General features: G+C 40.6%; 1 long non-coding RNA gene across 1 annotated transcript in view; it reads right to left on the reverse strand.

The window, feature by feature from the left end:
• Positions 1 to 1,483: 1,483 nt before the first annotated feature.
• The window catches only part of LOC122558047, a 143,932-nt gene continuing 125,894 nt past the window's right edge, over positions 1,484 to 19,521 (reverse strand). Inside the window, exon 3 of the long non-coding RNA XR_006314020.1 lies at positions 1,484 to 1,646. This is a non-coding gene — a long non-coding RNA (uncharacterized LOC122558047). The remainder of the gene's footprint in view (positions 1,647 to 19,521) is intronic.

A 19,521-nucleotide genomic window follows, 5' to 3' on the forward strand; every position in this document is an offset into this window, starting at 1 on the left:
AGAATAAGTACAGCGAATAAATGTTTTTGATAATAATACGCTACAATAACCTGGAAGTAGTAATGCCATTGGACATCGACCAAGCATTTAAAGCCAGCACTATGGTTTTCAGGCTTTCAAATTCTAGAATTGTTGAAATTAATGACCTTCATATGGAACATTATTGGATGTGATCAAAATTTGAAGTAAAAATCTGCTGTATCTATATAAATTCCATGTTGTACATTTACTACTACAGTAGGTTCTGAGTTTAACCTTACTGTCCATATTTATGCAGCAATGTTGCATTGCCAATAGTGGAGGTCAGCCCTAAAGGAGATTGGTTGAAATAAAACAAGGAATGACTACTATATGATGTCAAGCTTCAGATTTAAATGTTTTTGGGAAACAGTAGGGATAAAGGGTAAGAAAGATATCAATCTAATGGAAATAGCCTGATTAACACTAAATCTGCTGTAATAATAACAAAAGTGTCTTGCAAAACTTAACGAACGACAAGGGGCAGAGTCAGCTGAGACTCAGTGACTATTACTCTCATCTCCATTATGAATTTGTATTCTGCTTCCAAGAACTGAACAGAAAATCAAAGCTGGTGCTCCAGTGTAGTATTGAGAGAGTGCTACACTGTCAGTAGTGCCAACTTTCAGGTAAGATGTTGAACCAAAGCCCTGTCTACCTTCTCAACTGTGCATCGGAAATCTCACAGCATTACTTTGAAGAACATTGGAGCTATTCTCAGTGTCCTGAGAATGTTTATCCTTCAATCAAGATCAAAATAACAAATTATTTAGTCCTCATGATGTTACCTGTGGGAATTGCCCTTATCACAAACATTGTGCTGCTTTTCCTGCTTTACAACACTGACTTAACTTCAAAACAATACTTAATTAGCTTTAAAGCACCCTGTGTAATGAAAGGTGCTATATAAATTCAGATTTTTGGTACTTTGAATAGAGTATGGGGATCTATTGCTTGTAAAAGTGCTTCAAATTGACTGTGCAAACTCTTTTATGAGTAATAGCTTGCACATGGGCAGAAGGTGAAGTACAATTTAATCATAAAGAAAGCCATACCGGGAGCTCAATGATTCTGTGTTTTGTGTGACATTTAAAAGGTTTTATGAAATAATAGTTGACAGAGTTGAGAATTGACTTTAAAAAGGAAGTCTGATTATTTTAGTAAGGTTGATAATCCCTAATTATATTACACCTGTGACCGTGTTCTTCTGTCTCACAGTTTAATTGCTCTATAACTTTTATTGCAGCTCTATTTAAACAGTGTTGCCAGCAGCCATTGGCACTGCCACTCATTACAGAGACAGTGACCTCCATTTAAGTATGTGGGACTGTCAGTGATAAATGGCCTCGCTGTTGAACAGAAGTGTCATGTTTGACTGCCAGTTACCATTGCACAATATCACTTTATTACATTAGAATAGTTTTCGTCAATCAAGATAATTACAAATATTGAAAGCAGACAGATATGCAAGCTACATGATAATGAGTTCACCACAATACAGAAAAGCAGTTACCCTGAGGAAAAAGCTGCTTCCTGATAGGCATATTCTCAGCTTGATCAGTGATTCCATGAGCAATAGCTCAGCGAGTCCAATGTTGATAGGAGCAAATTCTTGGAAAGGTCATTTTCTACAGGGTTAATAACATAGGGTTATCATTGTCCACAATGGAAATACCATTGGAGTAAATATTCAGAGAAACTAGTAAGTGGTAAGTTACTGACTGAGATCAGTGGCAAGAAGCCAAGAGGTTTGTGAGGCAAGTATTGATGGGGACAAGTATTGAGTGAGATCATTCTTTATTTATAATGAACGCTTCTTGTCAATGATCTTGAAAAACATCTTTGCTACTTAAGCCCCTCATCCAGCCCCCTTACCAGTTCCACTTTAAAACAATTCAGTCCAGTTTGTTTTTCATAGTCACAACATGGAAATGCCCTGTTAAAGTCACTGACAATATCGTGTATAAAGCTAATCATGTCACATAATCTCTCTCCCCTTAATGTCTCTATGGCTTTTGATAAAAATAAACCACCACCATCTGCTCCACTAACTATTCTCCATGTTATTGACATTTTATAGTTAATGGCTCCATCATAGTGCGTTTCTATGTTTTACTGAAGCTAGCATTCATACTGACCAGACCATTTTCATCAACCATGACTTAATGTGCTGCGTGGACTACACTGGACATTAGAATCATCAAGTTCCATCCGACCACCATCAGAAGTAAAGCATAGACATTCTGGAGGGAGTCAACGTTAGATTGATTTAGAAATGCACTCAAGAGCATGTAACTACATCCAATATGGATGTTATTATTGTAAAGCTCTAAGTACTGTGGTGGGCTGCAGTGCAGTTCAATGCTATTTTACAGAACTCCCACAAGGCATTTAAGTGGGGGGAGGAAGAGTCATTTTTAGTGTATACTTCTGTACTAAGTATCAAAAAACAATTTCCAAAGAGATACAAGTAGAACAGTGGAGTGCAAATGAACTGAATACTGGTCCAATTTGTACCAGAGCGAATTCACATGATAAACAAGGACCATGAGCAGGTCCAGAAATTAAGCTTTATAAATATCACCCTTTTAACTTTTTTTCCCAGTGAGTGAAGTGAATTCAATTAAGAATGTCATTCCATTTAACTGCCTACACTTTAGAGCTTTTAAAGGAGAAAAAAATCAATATGAACTATTCGCCTCACAAGTGCAATCTGAGCAGGACTTTGTTATCTTCTTTATAACTATGGGAGTTCAAGGTTTTTCTAAACTGGAAATAGTGTCTTCAAGAAATACCCACAGAAATTATGGAATGGTTCAAAACACTGATAAAATTTGACAACAGACAGGTAACAGTGTTGGGGGTTTATTCATGAAATAAGGCTTTAACAAAAACATTAAAAGTGACAATTTGTAGGCAATTTATTGATTTTAAATATTGATGAACAAGTCATAGACATCTTCAGACATACCACTGTATATCTTTGCCTACAGAAATTTATAAAACTTTACAGCATGTAGAGAATGAGATGACTAAGGATTTGATTTTAACTCTGTATGACTTCCAAGAATCATGGAAATCTTTTTTGTACAGAAAGAGTTGTTGTCAGTTCAGATGAAGATACCTCATTCTGCACGAGTTTGGAGTTGTGCTTATGTTGATACAGCTTTGTATAATTCTGTGATTTTTAGTTGTACACATGGATTTGTTAAGATTTGAAATATCATAAGGCCAAATGTTTTTGTATGCAGCAAAGATTCCTTTGCTGCATACAGACCCAAAACAAACTGGATGGCTGCTTTATGGAACATCTATGCTCAGTCCATAAACTACCAGGTTAGAATTAGAATTAGAATTAGAATTAGGTTTATTGTCATGTGTACTCAAGATACATAAAACTGGAGTGCAGTGAAAAGTGTACAATATTGCCAACATATGGCACTATCTTTGGTACAAAGTACCTTGACACAAAAATAGAGAAAATAAAGAAAAAAGGTACACTATATTACAGATATACTTAGCAAAAGTTAGGAAAATAAGAAATAAAGCTATAAAGATGGACACTCCAGTCTTTCTATAAGGGCTTCCACATGGTCTGACCACACTCCAATAGTTCCCAGCAAGTAGCCAACTTCACTCCAAACCACTGGCTGCCGAATGCCTGAAATTCTAATTTTCCACTTTTCTGCCACTCTGATCTTTCTAATAAAATCTGAAATCGCTGGAGGAACTCAACAGGTCTGGCAGCATTTGCAGGGAGAAAATAGATTTAACATTTTGTGTCCAGGGGCTCTTTATATAACTTTTTTATAGTTGGCCTTCTACAATGTTCCAATGAAGCTCAACACAATCTTGAGGAACAGTGCCTCATATTTTGACTGGACATTTTACAGCCTTCTGTCCTCAACATTGAGTCTTATATTTCTTTGTTGATTTTTTTCTCTCATTCCTCTCTTAGATTTTTTGTTATTAGAACATAGAATAGAACATAGAAAAATACAGTGCAGTACAGGCCCTTTGGCCCTCGATGTTGCGCCGATCCAAGCCCACCTAACCTACACTAGCCCACTATCCTCCATAAGCCTATCCAATGCCCGCTTAAATGCCCATAAAGAGGGAGAGTCCACCACTGCTACTGGCAGGGCATTCCATGAACTCACGACTCGCTGAATTAAGAATCTACTCCTAACATCTGTCGTATACCTACCACCCCTTAATTTAAAGCTATGCCCCCTCGTAATAGCTGACTCCATCCGTGGAAAAAGGTTCTCATGGTCAACCCTATCTAAACCCCTAATCATCTTGTACACCTCTATCAAGTCACCCCTAAACCTTCTTTTCTCCAATGAAAACAACCCCAAGTGCCTCAGCCTTTCCTCATACGATCTTCCTACCATACCAGGCAACATCCTGGTAAACCTCCTCTGCACCCCTTCCAGTGCCTCCATATTCTTCCTATAGTATGGCGACCAAAACTGCACACAATACTCCAGATGCGGCCGCACCAGAGTCTTATACAACTGCAACATGATCTCAGGGCTCTGGAACTCAATTCCTCTACCAATAAAAGCCAGTACGCCATATGCCTTCTTCACCGCACTATTTACCTGGGTGGCAACTTTAAGAGATCTGTGTACATGGACACCAAGATCCCTCTGCTCATCCACACTACCAAGTATCCAACCATTAGCCCAGTACCCTGTCTTTTTGTTACTCTTACCAAAAAGTGAATCACCTCACACTTACCGACATTGAACTCCATTTGCCACCTTTCTGCCCAGCTCTGCAACTTATCTATATCCCGCTGTAACCTGACACATCCTTCCTCACTGTCAACAACTCCACCAACTTTCGTATCATCCGCAAACTTGCTCACCCAACCTTCTAACCCCTCCTCCAGGTCATTTATTAAAATGATAAACAGCAATGGTCCCAAAACAGATCCTTGCAGAACACCGCTAGTAACTGCACTCCAAGATGAACCTTTACCATCAACTACTACCCTCTGTCTTTTTCCAGCCAGCCAATTCCTAATCCAAACCTCCAACTCACCCTCAATGCCATATCTCCGTATTTTTTGCAGTAGGAAAATTATTCATTAGATGACAACTATCCTATCATTCCACTGTCCTGAATACTTACATTTACTTTATTTACTTATCCCATTACTACTCACTTTATTTTTGCACCATGACAGAATCATAGAATCGTAGATACCTACAGTGCAGAAGCAGGCCATTCAACCCATCGAGAACACACCGATCCTCCAAAGACAAGTTGGCCAAATGAGCAGACACCTGGCAGATGAATTTTGATGCAGAGAAATGTGAGGTATTGCATTTTGCTCGAAGAAAAATTAAGAGATAATACAGGCTCATTGGTATAACTTAGATGGGAGTTAAGGAGCAAAGGGACCTCAGGTTGCATAATTCTCTGACCATGGCCAGGCAAGTTGAAGCAATTGTTAAGAAGGTTTCTAGGGTCCTTGGTTTTATAAATAGAGGCATAGAGTAGTAAAACAAGGAAGTGATACTGCACCTGTATAAATCATTGTTCAGACGACATTTGGAATATTGTGTTCAGTTCTGGGCACCTTTTTTTTTTGTAAGGTTGTTAAAGGAGAGAATTCATTGGAGATTTACTCGAATGATACTGGAATGAACGATTCTAGATACAAAGAAAGATGAGAGAAATTGGCCTTATTCTCCTTGCAGGAGAGAAGATTAAGAGGTGACCTTATTGAAGTCTTCATGTCATGAATAATTTTGACAGGGTAAAGAAGGATATTGTGCTTCCATCAGTTGGTATGTCAGTAAGTAGGAGTCACAATTTCAAGATTGTCAGCAAGTGAGATGAGGAGAAACTTCTTTACTCAGAGAATTGCTCAGATTTGGAATGTGCTGCCTGGAAAAGTGATGCAGGTGGATTCCATATGAGATTTCAAAAGAGAGATGGATATATATTTGAAAATGATGAATTTATATGTTTTGGCCGGAAGAATAGAAACAAAACATATTGTCTAAATTGTGAGAGATCACAGAAATCTGAGATGCAGAGAGACCTTGGTGCCCATGTGTATAAAGGTTAGTATGCAGGTAAGGCGAGGGGACTTGGATATAAGAGTAGAGAAGTTATACTTCAATTATTCATTTTTTCACATTACAGTAATGGTCACTGTACCTACAGAAGAAGGTTAATGCATTGAAAGCAGTTCAGAGAAGGTATATTGGACTAATACCTGGAATAAGTGGACTGCTTAATAAGGAAAGTTTAGACAGGCTGGGCTTGTATCATCTGAAACTTGGAAGAGTCAGAGTGACTTAATTCAATCATGAGGGGACTTGACTGGGTGGATGTCACAAGGATTTTTCCTCTTGTGGGATGATCTAGAATTAGAGGTCAATGTTTAAAAATAAGGATGTATCCATTTAAGATAGAGATGGAGATACGTTTTTTCTCTCAGATCAATGTGAGTTTTTTTAAATTCACTTTCATCAAAGCAGTGAATGCAGAATCATTAAATATTATTAAGGAGGCAGTACATAGATTTTTGACTACCAAAGGGAAGAAAGATTATCGGGGATACGCAGGAACATATTGTTTTGTCACTGAGCTAGTGATCCAGAACTCCAGGCTAATGCTCCAGAGACATGTGTGTTATGAAAGTGTAAGGGGTACTGTACCTTTAAGAGAGTTGAAGGACCTAGCAAGCACAGAGTGCTGGAGAATTTATAATGTAACATTTGGCCCAGCAGCTAGCAGCACTTGGGTTGCTATGAGATAAAAACAAATTCAAATTCGGCCAATCAGTTTAAATTATGCCCCAAGATATTAACCTCCAATCAAGTTTGAATTTGGTATTTTGACAATATTAAAGCCAATTAAATGATCCAATGCTTTGGGGTATAAGACTGGGAAAAATTGAACAGTTGGGAGAGAACTACCAAGCCACCAACATATGCAGACTTCCCACAGAATAGCTCTCTTAAAGGTACCTTTATCAACAACATTTGAAACAAATCCTAAGAAGATGAAAAGAATATAGAGGAAGATACAAACAGAAGATTCAACAGCTGGCAGGCTTTGACATTTGAATTTTTTTGATAAATCTCAATTGAGGGTGGGGGGGTGAGGTGTTTATTGGACCAGTATGGAAGGGAAATTAAAAGATAGGCTAGAGAAAGGAGTTGTAAACAGTTGTTAGTTAATTTTTCTCTGTTAGACTTTTTTTAAAAGTTGTTAATTTTTACTTTAAATAGTAACCTTTGGGATAATTCTTGGCCTCTCAAATTTTAAGAGCTTGCAGCAAGGAGTGAATCTTTTCTGTGTTGCAGGTTTAAATTAGCAGAAGGGTTAACCCCATGTTGTAACAGTTTGGGGGCTTTCGTCCATGATTTGAATGGGTTTAGACAGATCCAGTCTGAGATTTGGACAAGTTTGAATAGATTTGGGGTATGAAAAAGCCCAGGTTAGTATGGTTGATTAAATTAAAAGTGAGAGAAATGGCTCTTAAAATTGCTAAAGACGTTTTAGGATTTGAAGATGGTTCTCAAATTAGTGAAGAAAGTTTAGAAGGAAAAAAAAGCCATAATTTTAGAATTAGCAAATAAGTTAGATTTGGGTTTAACCAAGGACAAAAGTAAAACTAAAGTTGTAAAGAAATTACTCAAACACTGAGGTGTATTAGAGAAACAGACAAGTGCAGTAGAGAAAGAAAAAAACTTAAATTATAATTGAGGAGAATGGAATTAGAAGGTAAACAAAGAGAGAGAGGAAAGAGAGAGGGAGAGGAAAGAGAGAGGGAGAGGTAAGAGAGAGGAAAAAGAGAGAAGGTTCTTAGCTGAGCAAAGAGAGAGAGAAGAAAGGCAGAGACAAAAAGAAAGAGAATTCGAACTTGAGAAGTTGTGACTTAGTCAGCAAAGTCAAGTGAACAGGATGGAGATTAAAAGAGAAGGTAGTGATAAATACAAATATGTCAAAACTCTGCCACATTTTGATGAGAAAGATGTTGAAGCCTTCTTTATTTCATTTGAAAAATTGTCTCTGCAGATGAAGTGGTCTAAGGATTTATGGTAATGTTAGTTCAGACTAAACTGATAGGCAGAGCTACTGAGGTATTTACCGTGCTGTCAGATGAGACATCAAGAGATTATGAAGAGGTTAAACAGGCTATTTTAAGTACTTATAAATTGGTATCAGAAGCATATAGACAACAGTTCAGAAACATAAAGAAGGAACTAGGTCAGACTTATGTTGAGTTCAAAGGAATTAAACATAGTCATTTTGGTAGATGGGTACATACTTATAAAATAGATAAGACCTTTGAGGCTCTACGAGAGATTATTCTGCTTGAAAACTCACTTCCAGAGATGGTAAGAATACACGTGGAGGAACAGAAAGTTTAGGAAGTGAGAAGGGCAGCAGAATTAGTAGATGAATATATTAGTGCAGAAAATAAGCTTCAGGCCAGAATTTTGACCTATGAGGGATAAAAGTTGGGAGAAGGGGAGATTCTATACTACAAAACCAAGAATAGAGAACACTGGTAAGAATTTACTTCATGTTAAAGAAGCCCAAGAGGGTGAAAAGGAGGTGAAAGGCCTCAGGTGGTTTCACTGTAATGGTGTGGGACACAGAAAATTACTGTGCTGGTGGTTTCAAAAGGGCATTGGGAAAAGGTGTTGTCATTGCCAGAAGGTTGGACACGTAAAGTCACAGTGCTGGTCATTAAAGAAAGGCACTGTGGGAGAAGATATAGTAGTAAAGGACACCTCGAGAAGAACCAAGGAGCTGCAAGAGTGTGCATCACCTAGGCAGGTGCTGGTTAGGGAGTTAGTACCTGATCTCTACAAAGAATTTGGTTCTGTGGGTAAAGTTTGCTCAGAAAGAACAGGAAGGACAAGCAGTTATAATTGTGAGAGATACAGGATCTAACCTGTCGCTGATAGTAAGAGATGAGCAAATATGGGCTCTTTCTGATCTGTTACCTGAGAGTGTGGTAATTGGTGAGATAGAAGGACAGAAATTTAGTATTCCCCTACGTAAGATCAGGTTGGAGTGCCAACTTAAGACTGGGAAAGTTACAGTGGGAATGATTGACAGAGTGTCAGTTCCAGGAATTCAGGTTGTTCTTGGGAATGATTTGACAGGATCCAAGATGGGAGTGACACCCCTTGTTGTGGAGAAGCCCAAGGAAGATCAAGAAATGGATGAGTTAAAATAGAAATATCCTGGTATTTTCCCAGACTGTGTAGTAACCAGATCCCACTTTCATAAACCACGAAGCAAAAACAAAAGAGAAAGATGAAGGAAATGCAGTTCAGTTAGTGGACACCCTGTTTGACAATGATGGTGTAGGAAAAACCGGAAAAACACATAGGTCAGATAGAAGTGTTCAGTCCTGAAAGGCAAAGGGACTTGCAACAGCAAGACAAGACGATAAAAGATATATATGTGGGTTCGTACTCTGAAAAGGAGCCAGAAAATATTCTGGAGGGTTATAATCTGAAAGATAGAATCCTAAAATGGAAATGGAGACCATGGCAGGTTAGTGCAGAGGAGAAATGGGCCGAAGTGCACCAGATTGTGTTGCCGATAGCGTACAGACAGGAGATGTTACGGGTAGTACATGAACTACCTGTAGGAGGTCATCTAGGGGTACGAAAGACTCAGGCTAAGGTACAAAAACATTTTTATTGGCCTGGAATGAAAGGATGTGGCGAGCTTTTGTCGTACATATCATACATGCCAAATAGTAATAAAACCAGCACCTTTGTTGCCAATTCTCATGTTTGAAGAATCTTTCACATGGGTTGTAATTGATTATGTAGGTCCCCTCTTGAGAACTAAAATTGTTAACCATAATGCATGTATCTACCAGATTTCTGGAGGGAATTTCATTACGGAGTATCAAGGCAAAAAAGATAGTAGAGGAGTTCATAGCTTTCTTCACACTGTATGGGCTACCCAGAGAGATTCAAGGGTCAAATTTTACTGCTAAGTTGTTTGAGGAGGTTATGGATAGCTTAGGTATACAGCACTCTACATCCAGTGCGTATCACCCTGAATCCAAGGGAGCTTTAGAAAGGTGGCATCAGACCTTGGAGACCACATTGAGAGCATACCATCAGGACTGCCCGAATGATTGGGTTCATAGTGTTTGCCCTTAGAGATGCCTCAAACAAATCTACTCAGTTCACTCCCTTTGAGTTAATATTTGTACATGAATTGAGAGGCCCTTTGAACTGAAAAATTGACAGGACCAAAATCAAAGATCTTACACTTAGATTATGTATCAGAGGTGAGGGAGTGATTAAATAGAGTAGGTGAATTAGCTAAACAGCACCTAAAGAGGGTATAATATAGAATGAAGCAGCTGGCAGATAAAAGCTCTGGGACTTTGATGTTTTCCCGAGGGGATGATGTGTTAGTACTGTCACCAGTGAGTGGAGATCCCTTCAAAACCAGGTTTAGTGGTCCCTATCAAATTGAGAAAAAGTTGAGTCAGATGTACTATCTAGTAAAAATGCCATAAGGAAAAAAAAGATATAGGGTGTGTCATGTCAACATGCTGAAACTGTATTATACAAGAGAGAAAGAACTGGTAACAGGTGTGAATTACTGCCCCGCAGAGTGAGGAATCAAATCCAGATGATGTGGATTTTGATGTGCCTCAAAATAGATTAACAAATGAAGAAATCCTTGAGGAGTGGGATAGGTTAGTCATCTGTCTCATGAGCACAGAATGCAGTTGAAAGATTTGTTACTGCAGTATAAGGACATATGTAAGAATCAGAGGGGGAGCACTAATACTGCTCCAATAAAACAACACCCCTGTCGACTTGATCCTTTCAAAACCAGACAGGTCCAGAAGGATGTGGAGGTCATGCTCAACAAGGGTATCATTGAACCAAGCCAGAGCAAGTGGAGTTCGCCAATTGCCTTTGTTCCCAAACAGGACGGGAGTCAATGATTCTGCATGGATTTTCGGAAGTCAACACCATTACAAAGTCAGACTCATAACGAATTCCTAGATTGGAGGACTCCGTCAAGAAAGTCGGACATGCCAGTTACGTCCCCACGTTGGAATTATTGCGTGGTTACTGATAGGTAACTTTATCAGAGACAGCAAAATAAATTTCTGCGTTTGGAACCACAAATGGACATTTTCAGTTTAAAGTGAAGCCCTTTGGAATGAAGAATGCATCCGTCGCATTCCAAAGACTCATGAACAGAGTTGTGGCTGGGTTAACAAACTGTGCAGTCTATTTGGATGATGTAGTGATCTTTAGTAACTCCTGGAAAGATCATATGGAACAGTTGGCAGAGATCTTTGAACGACTACAAGAAGCAAAACTGGTAATAAACTTAAACAAAACTGAATTTGTGAAAACTGAGGTGATATTCTTGGGACATAACATCGGTCATGGAAGGTTGACCGCACAGAACGCAATGATGAAGGCTATCGAGAAATTTCCATGACCAACCTTGAAGAAAGAGGTGCTTTCATTCTTAGGACTCAGTGGATTCTATCGGAAGTTTGTTCCAAACTTCAGCAGTGTAGTGGCACCATTACTCGATTTGTTGAAGAAGAACACAAAGCTTTGGTGGACGGAACCATGCCAGGAGGCATTCGACCATTTGAAAGCAATACTAACCATCAAACCAGTTTTAGCTACATCAAACTTTTCAAAATCTTTTAATGTCACCATCGATGCTAGTGACATAGGAGTTGGAGCTGTACTCCTACAGGAAGATGAGGATGGGATTGAACTGCCAGTTGGTTACTTTTTGAAGAGACTCAACATCTACCAGAGGAAATACTCTACGATGGAAAAAGAATTATTGAGCCTTCCAAGGTTTTAATGTGTATGCCACAAACAATGTGTCAGAGACAATTGTGGACACAGATCAGAATATTTTTACCTTCTTAGAACATTTTAAAGACGAGAATATGAGACTATTTCATTGGAGTCTTATGTTACAGAGTTTTAGTTTAAAAATCATAAATGTAGCGGGTCGTAAGAATGTAATCACAGATGTATTATTGCAGAGTTAACTGATAAAGTTTAAATGAGATTTGTATTTATTCTATATATATAAAAATAGGAAGAAGTTAAGATGAACTTAGATTAAAGTTATCTGTATGTTGTGGTAATGTGTTTAAAGAATAGAAAAAAATGAAGCCATTGTTTCATTATGATAGTTCATTTTTTCTTAAGGGGGGTGTTATGAAGGTGTAAGGGGTACTGTACCCTTAAGAGAGTTGAAGGACTTAGCAAGCATACAGACTGCTGGAGAATTTATAATGTAACATTTGGTCCAGCAGCTAGCAGTACCTGAATTGTTATGAGACAAAAACAGATTGAAATTCAGCTAATTAGTTTAAATTATGCCCCAAGGTACTAAACTCTAATCAAGTTTGTATTTGGTATTTTGACATATTAAAACCAATTAAACGATCCAATGCTTTGGGCGATGAGACTGGGAAAACTTGAATAGTTGGGAGAGAACTGCCAAGCCAATAACACATGCAGACTGCCCACAAAATACCTCTCTTAAAGATACCTTTATCTATCAACGACCTGTGAAACAGAAACCCGTAGAAAGAAGAAAAGAATACAGAGGAAGATACAAAGAGAAGATTTGACAGCTGGCTTGCTTTGAAATTTGAACTTTTTGGTAAATCTTAATCGGAAGTTTTATCAGACCAGTATTATAGAAGGGAAATTAAAAGATAGGTTCGAGAAAGGACCTGTAAATAGTTGTTGGTTAATTATTCTCTGTTAGACTTCAAAAAAATAAATTTGTTAACTTTTACTTTAAATAGTGGCCTTTGGATAGTTCTTAGCCTCCTGAATTTTAACAGATTCCAACACGGGTAAGATCACTTCTGTGTTGCAGGTTTAAATTAGCCGGGGGGGGGGGGGGGGAGACAGGGTTTACTCCATGTCATAACATTGCGTTATAATCTTACCAGAGCAGATATTAAAATTAGAATTCAATAAAAGATATGAGATTAAAAAGCTTTTTTAATACCAATCACATCTGTAGTTAACCAAGGAAGTTAGCGAATGCATAACAGTCAATGAAAAAGAATATAAATCATTTGACAAGGTTCTACAAAAAAGGATTTTGCACAAAGTAGACCCTCATGGTCCAGGGGGAAACAAGCATGGCTAGATGACTGACTAGCTGTCAGAAAATAGAGATTATGTATAAATCATCTTTTTAAGAATAGCAGCATGTGACAACTGGATTGTCTTAGAAGTCTGTGCTGGGCCCTAAACATTTTATGAGGCTATCAAAGGCATGGTAGCTAAAATTCCAAATAGTAGGCATATAGTATGGTAGTAGGGATGTATGCTGTAAAGAGAAAATAAAAAGGATGCAGATTGATGTAGATGGGTTGAGTGAGTAAGCAGAAATCTGAGAGATGTTACATTATGTGGGAAGATGTGAACTAATTCATTTTGACACGAAAAACTTATAAAAAACAGTAATATTTAAATAGCAACATTCTATGGTGCGAAGGGATCTAGATGTTCTACCACAAGAGTCACAAATATTGTGTTTGCAGATGCAGAAAATGATTAAGATGGCTAATGAGATTCTGAAGGGAGAATATAGAAAGTTAGGCAGGATTTTTAAAAAGGAGATCCTCGAGGGTAGTAATATGTGGATTACTCCCAGTGCTACGAGCTAGTGAGAGTAGGAATTGAAGGATAGAGTAGATGAATGCGTGGCTGAGGAGCTGGTGTAGAGGAGAAGGGTTCATATATTTGGATCATTGGAATGCTTCTGGGTAGAATTGATCTGTACAAGAAGGACGATTGCACCTGAATTGGAAGAGGACTAAAATACAGGCAGGGAGATTTGCTCGAGCTGTTCGGGAGGATTTAAACTAGTAAGGTCAGGGGTGCAGGGTGCGGGGGGGAGTTGGGGGAGGGAGGAAAATAGTGAGGAAAGAGATCAATCTGAGGCTGGTACAGTTAGGGAAAGGAGTGAGTCAAACAGTCAGGGCGGCAGGAACTGATAAATTAAACTGCACTTACTTCAATGCAAGAGGCCTATCAAGGAAGGCAGATGAACTCAGGGCATGATTAGGAAGATGAGACTGGGATATCATAGCAATTACAGAAACGTGGCTCAGGGATGGACAGGACTGGCAGCTTAATGTTCCAGGATACAAATGCTGAAGGAAGGACAGAAAGGGAGGCAAGAGAGGAGGGGAGTGGCATTTTTGATAAGGGATAGCATTACAGCTGTATTTAAGGAGAATATTCCTAGGAATACATCCAGGGAAGTTATTTGGGAGGAACTGAAAAATAAGAAATAAAAACTAAGAAATACAATCCCACCTTATTGGGAATGTATTACAGACCCCCTAATAATCAGCCGGAAATTGAGAAACAAACAGATTTCAGTTATCTGTAAGAATAATGGGGTGGTTATGATATGGGATTTTAACTTTCCAAACATAGACTGGGACTGCCATAGTGTTAAGGGTTTAGATGGAGAGGAATCTGTTAAGTGTGTACAAGAACATTTTCTGATTCAGTATGTGGATGGACCTACGAGAGAAGGTGCAAAACTTGACCTACTCTTGGGAAGTAAGGCAGGGCAGGTGACTGAGGTGTCAGTGGGGGAGCACTTTGTGGCCAGCGACCATAATTCTATTAGTTTTAAAATAGTGATGGAAAAGGATAGATCAGATCTAAATGTTGAAATTCTAAATTGAAGAAGGCTAATTTGATGGTATTAGGCAAGAACTTTCAAAAGCTGATTGGAGGCAGATGTTCACAGGGAAAGGGACAGTTGGAAAAAGAGAAGCCTTCAGAAATGAAATAACGAGAGTCCAGAGACAGTATATTCCTGTTAGGGTGAAAGGAAAGGCTGGTAGGTGCTGGGGAAGCTGGATGACTAGAGAAATTGAGGTTTTGATTAACAAAAAAAGGAAGCATATGTCAGATATAGTCAGGAGAGATCAAATGAATCCTTAGAAGAGTATAAAGGCAGTAGGAGTGTACTTAAGAGGGAAATCAAGAGGGCAAAAAGGTGACATGAAATAGCTTTGGCAAATAGGATTAAGGAGAATCCAAAGGGTTTTTAAAAATACATCAAGAACAAAAGGATAACTAGGGAAAGAATAGGGCCCCTCAAAGATCAGCAAGGATCCGCAGGAGATGGAGGAGATAATAAATGGGTATTTTGCATTAGTGTTTACTGTAGAGAAGGACATGGAAGGTATAGAATGGAGGGAAATAGATGTAACCATCTATTGTCCATATTACAGAGGAGGAAGTGCTGGATGTCTTGAAATGCATAAAGGTAGATAAATCGCCAGTACCTGATCAGGTGTATCCGAGAACTCTGTGGGAAGCTGCAGAAGTGATTGCTAGGCCTCTTGCTGAGATATTTGTATCATCAATAGTCACAGGTGAGGTGCTGGAAGACTAGAGGTTGGCTAACATGATGCCACTCTTTAAGAAGGGTGTAAGGACAAGCCAGGGAACTATAGACCAGTGAGCCTAGCGTCGGTGGTGGGTAAGTTGTTAGAGAGAATCCTGAGGGACAGAATGTACATGTATTTGGAAAGGCAAGGACTGATTAGGGATAGTCAACATGACTTTGTGCATGGGAAATCATGTCTCACAAACTTGATTGAGTTTTTTGAAGAAGTAACAAAGAGGATTAATGAGGGCAGAATGGTAAATGTGATCTATATGGATTTCAGTAAGGCGCTTGACAAGGTTCCCCATGGGAAACTGGTTGGCAAGGTTAGATCTCACGGAATACAAGGAGAACTAGCCATTTGGATACAGAACTGGCTCAAAGGTAGAAGACAGAGGGTGGTGGTGGAGATTTGTTTTTCAGACTGCATACCTGTGACCAATGGAGTGCCATAAGGATTGGTGCTGGGACCACTACTTTATGTCATTTACATAAATGATTTGGATGTGAGCATAAGAGGTACAGTTAGTAAGTTTGCAGATGACACCAAAATTGGAGGTGTAGTGGACAGCAAAGAAGGTTACCGCAGATTACAACAGGATGTGGACCAGATGGGCCAATGGGCTGAGAAGTGGCAGATGGAGTTTAATTCAGATAAATCGGAGGTGCTGCATTTTATAAAGCAAATCTTAGCAGGACTTATACACTTAATGGTAAGGTCCTAGGGAGTGTTGCTGCACAAAGAGATCATAGAGTGTAGGTTCATAGCTCCTTGAAAGTGGAGTTGCAGGTAGATAGGATAGTGAAGGCGGCATTTGGTATGCTTTCTTTTATTGATCAAAGTTTTGAGTACAGGAGTTGGGAGGTCATGTTGTGGCTTGTACAGGACATTGGTTAGGCCACTGTTGAAATATTGCATGCAATTCTGGTCTCCTTCCTGTACTTCCAGAGACTTACCTATACTTCCACACATGTCATCTACTGTGTCCATTGCTCTTGATGTGGTCTCCTCTACATTGGGGAGACAGGGCACTAGCTTGCGGAATGTTTCAGAGAACATCTCTGAGACACACTCACTCAACAACCTCAACACCCTGTGGCCGAACACTTTAACTGCCCCTCCCACTCCACCAAGGTTATGCAAGTCCTGGTTTCCTCCACCGCCAAACTCGAACCACCCAATGCTTGGGGGAAGAACACCTCATTTTCCACCTTGGGACCCTCCAACTACATGGAATCAATGTGGATTTCACCAGTTTTCCCCATTTCCCCTCCCCCACCCTATTCCAGGTCCAACTTTTCAACTCTGCACCACCTTCTTGAACTGTCCCACCCGTCCATCTTCCTTCACTATCCTCTCCCACCTATCACCTTCACCCCCATCTTCATCTACATATCACGTTCCCAGTTACCTTCCCCCCAACCCCACCCACTCCCATTTTTCTCTCCGCTCCCTTGGGCCACCCCCCCTCCCCCATTCCTGATGAAGAGCGTATGCTTGAAACATTGACACTGCTGCTCCTCCTGAACAGCTGTATTTTGCCAACGCCACACTCTTCGACTCTGATCTCCAGCATCTGCAGTCCTCACTTTCTTTTGTATGCAAATTATTGTCAACTATTTTTGTTTATTCATTCATGGAATGTTGCATTACCCCTCCATTCATTTCTGATCTGTTACCATCCTTGAACTCAGTAGCTTGCTAGACCATTTTGGAAGGCTGCTACAAATCAAACACATTATTGTGGATATGGCATCACATAGTGGCCAGCCCAGGTAGGGATGGCAAGATTTATTTCGTGAACTAAGTATTTAAGATAATCAACGTGGGTACTATTAGATTAGCTTTCTCAATTCCAGATTTTTTTCTTTAAATTCAAATTTCATCATCTGCCACAGTGGGATTCAAATCAATTTCCCACATAACATTAGTCTCGGAGCCTGGAATACTAGCTTAATGACATTACCTCTATACCACTGCCTCCCCCATTGTATAGTCATCATTCCACGGTACACACCTTTGGAGCCATAAATAAAGTGATTGCCTAAAATGTAGCTTTGGTTCTGTAGCCCTGTTGGTTTAATCACTCTGGGAACAAAATGATGAAGAAGATGACAGAAGTCCAATCCCATGACTTCCAGCATTCTCTGTGCCAGTCACTATGATTTAAGAGAAAGTGAGGACTGCAGATGGTGGAGATTAGAGTCGAGCGTGTAGTGCTGGAAAAGCACAGCAGGTCAGGCAGCATCCGAGGAGCAGGAGAGTTGACATTTTGGGCATAAGGAATGAGGCTAGTGGGCTGGACCTGAGAGATAAATGGGAGGGGGGTAGGGTTGGGGGGAGGTGGCTGGGGAAGCGATAAGTGGATGAAGATGAAGGAGAAAGTGATAGGTCAGAGGGGGGAGTGATGGACAGGTTTGGAGGGTGGTGCCGAGTTGGAGACTTGGGGCTGGGATAATGTGGGAGGAGCGGAAATGAGGAAGCTGTTGAAATCCACATTTATCCCGTGTGGTTGCAGGATCCCAAGGCAGAATATGACATGTTCTTCCTCCAGGCATCGGGTGGTAACAATTTGGCAGTGGAGGAGGCCCAGGACCTGCATGTCCTTGACGGAGTGGGAGGAGGAGTTGAAATGTTCAGTCATGGGGCGGTGGGGTTGGTGGTTGCGGGTGTCCCAGAGATGCTCTCTGAAACTTCCTGTCTCCCCAATATAGAGGAGACTACTCTGGGTGCAACGGATGCAGTAGATGACATTGGTAGAGGCACAGATTCATTTCTGATGGATGTGGAAGAATCACTTGGGGCCTTGGACGGACAAGAGGGGAGTGGTGTGGGCGCAGGTTTTGCACTTCCTGCAGTGACAGGGAAAGGTGTCAGGAATGGGTATGCGCTGGTGGAGGGTGTGGACATGACGAGGGTGTCGTGGAGGGAATGACCTCTCTGGAACACTGATGGGGTAGGGAGGGAAATATATTTTTGGTGGTGGGGTCCACCTGGAGGTGACGGAAGTAGCGGAGGATGAGGCGATGATTGTGGAGTTTTGTGGGTGGAAGGTGAGGACCAGGAGGGTTGTCCTGGTTGCATTGGGTGGGGTGGGGTTCAAGGGCAGTGTTGCGTGAAGTGGAGGAGATACGCTGGAGGACATCATCAACCACATGGAAAGGGAAGTTGCAATCATGGAAGAAAGAGGCCATCTGGGACTTTCTGAGGTGGAATTGGTCATCCTGGGAACAGATGTGGCAGAAGCAAAGGAATTGGGAATAAGGCATGGCATTTTTGCAGGAAGTAGGGTGGGAGGAGGTGTAGTCTAAGTAGTTGTGGAGTCAGTGGGCTTGTAGCAGATGTCTGTAGTTAATTGGTCGACAGAGACAGTGATGGAGAGGTCCAGGAAGGGGAGGGAAGTATCCGAGATGGTCCAAGTGAATTTGAAGTTGGGGTGGAAGGTGTTGGCAAAGTTGATAAACTGTTCAACCTTCTTGTGGGAGCACAAGGCGGCACAGATACAGTTATCAATGTAGTGGAGGAATGGGGGGGATTGGTGGTGGTGCTGATGTAACTGTGGAAGATGGACTGTTCCACATATTCGACGAAGAGGCAGGCATAGATGGGTCCCATGCGGGTGCCCATGGCTACCCCTTTGGTTTGGAGGAAGTGGGAGGATTGGAAGGACAACTTGTTGAGGATGAGGACCAATTAAGCCAGGCAGATGAGGGTGTCGGTGGAAGGGTATTGCTTAGGACCAGCATAAGAGGAAGAAACGGAGGGCTTGAAGACCTTCATTATGGCAGATCGATGTGTCCAGGGACTGGATGTCCATGGTGAAGATGAGGTATTGGGGGCCGGGGAAACAAAAATCTTTGAGGAGGTGAAGGGCATGGGTGGTATCACGAACATAGGTGGGCAGTTCCTGAACTAAGGGGGACAGGACAGTGTTGAGATAGGAAGCGATGAGCTCAGTGGAACAGGCGCAGGCTGAGACAATGGGTCAACCGGGGCAGTCACGTTTGTGAATCTTTGGTAGGAGGTAGAATCGGGAAGTGCGGAGTTCA

The sequence above is a fragment of the Chiloscyllium plagiosum genome, chromosome 16 (genome assembly GCF_004010195.1).
Source record: "Chiloscyllium plagiosum isolate BGI_BamShark_2017 chromosome 16, ASM401019v2, whole genome shotgun sequence".
NCBI lineage: Eukaryota > Metazoa > Chordata > Chondrichthyes > Orectolobiformes > Hemiscylliidae > Chiloscyllium > Chiloscyllium plagiosum.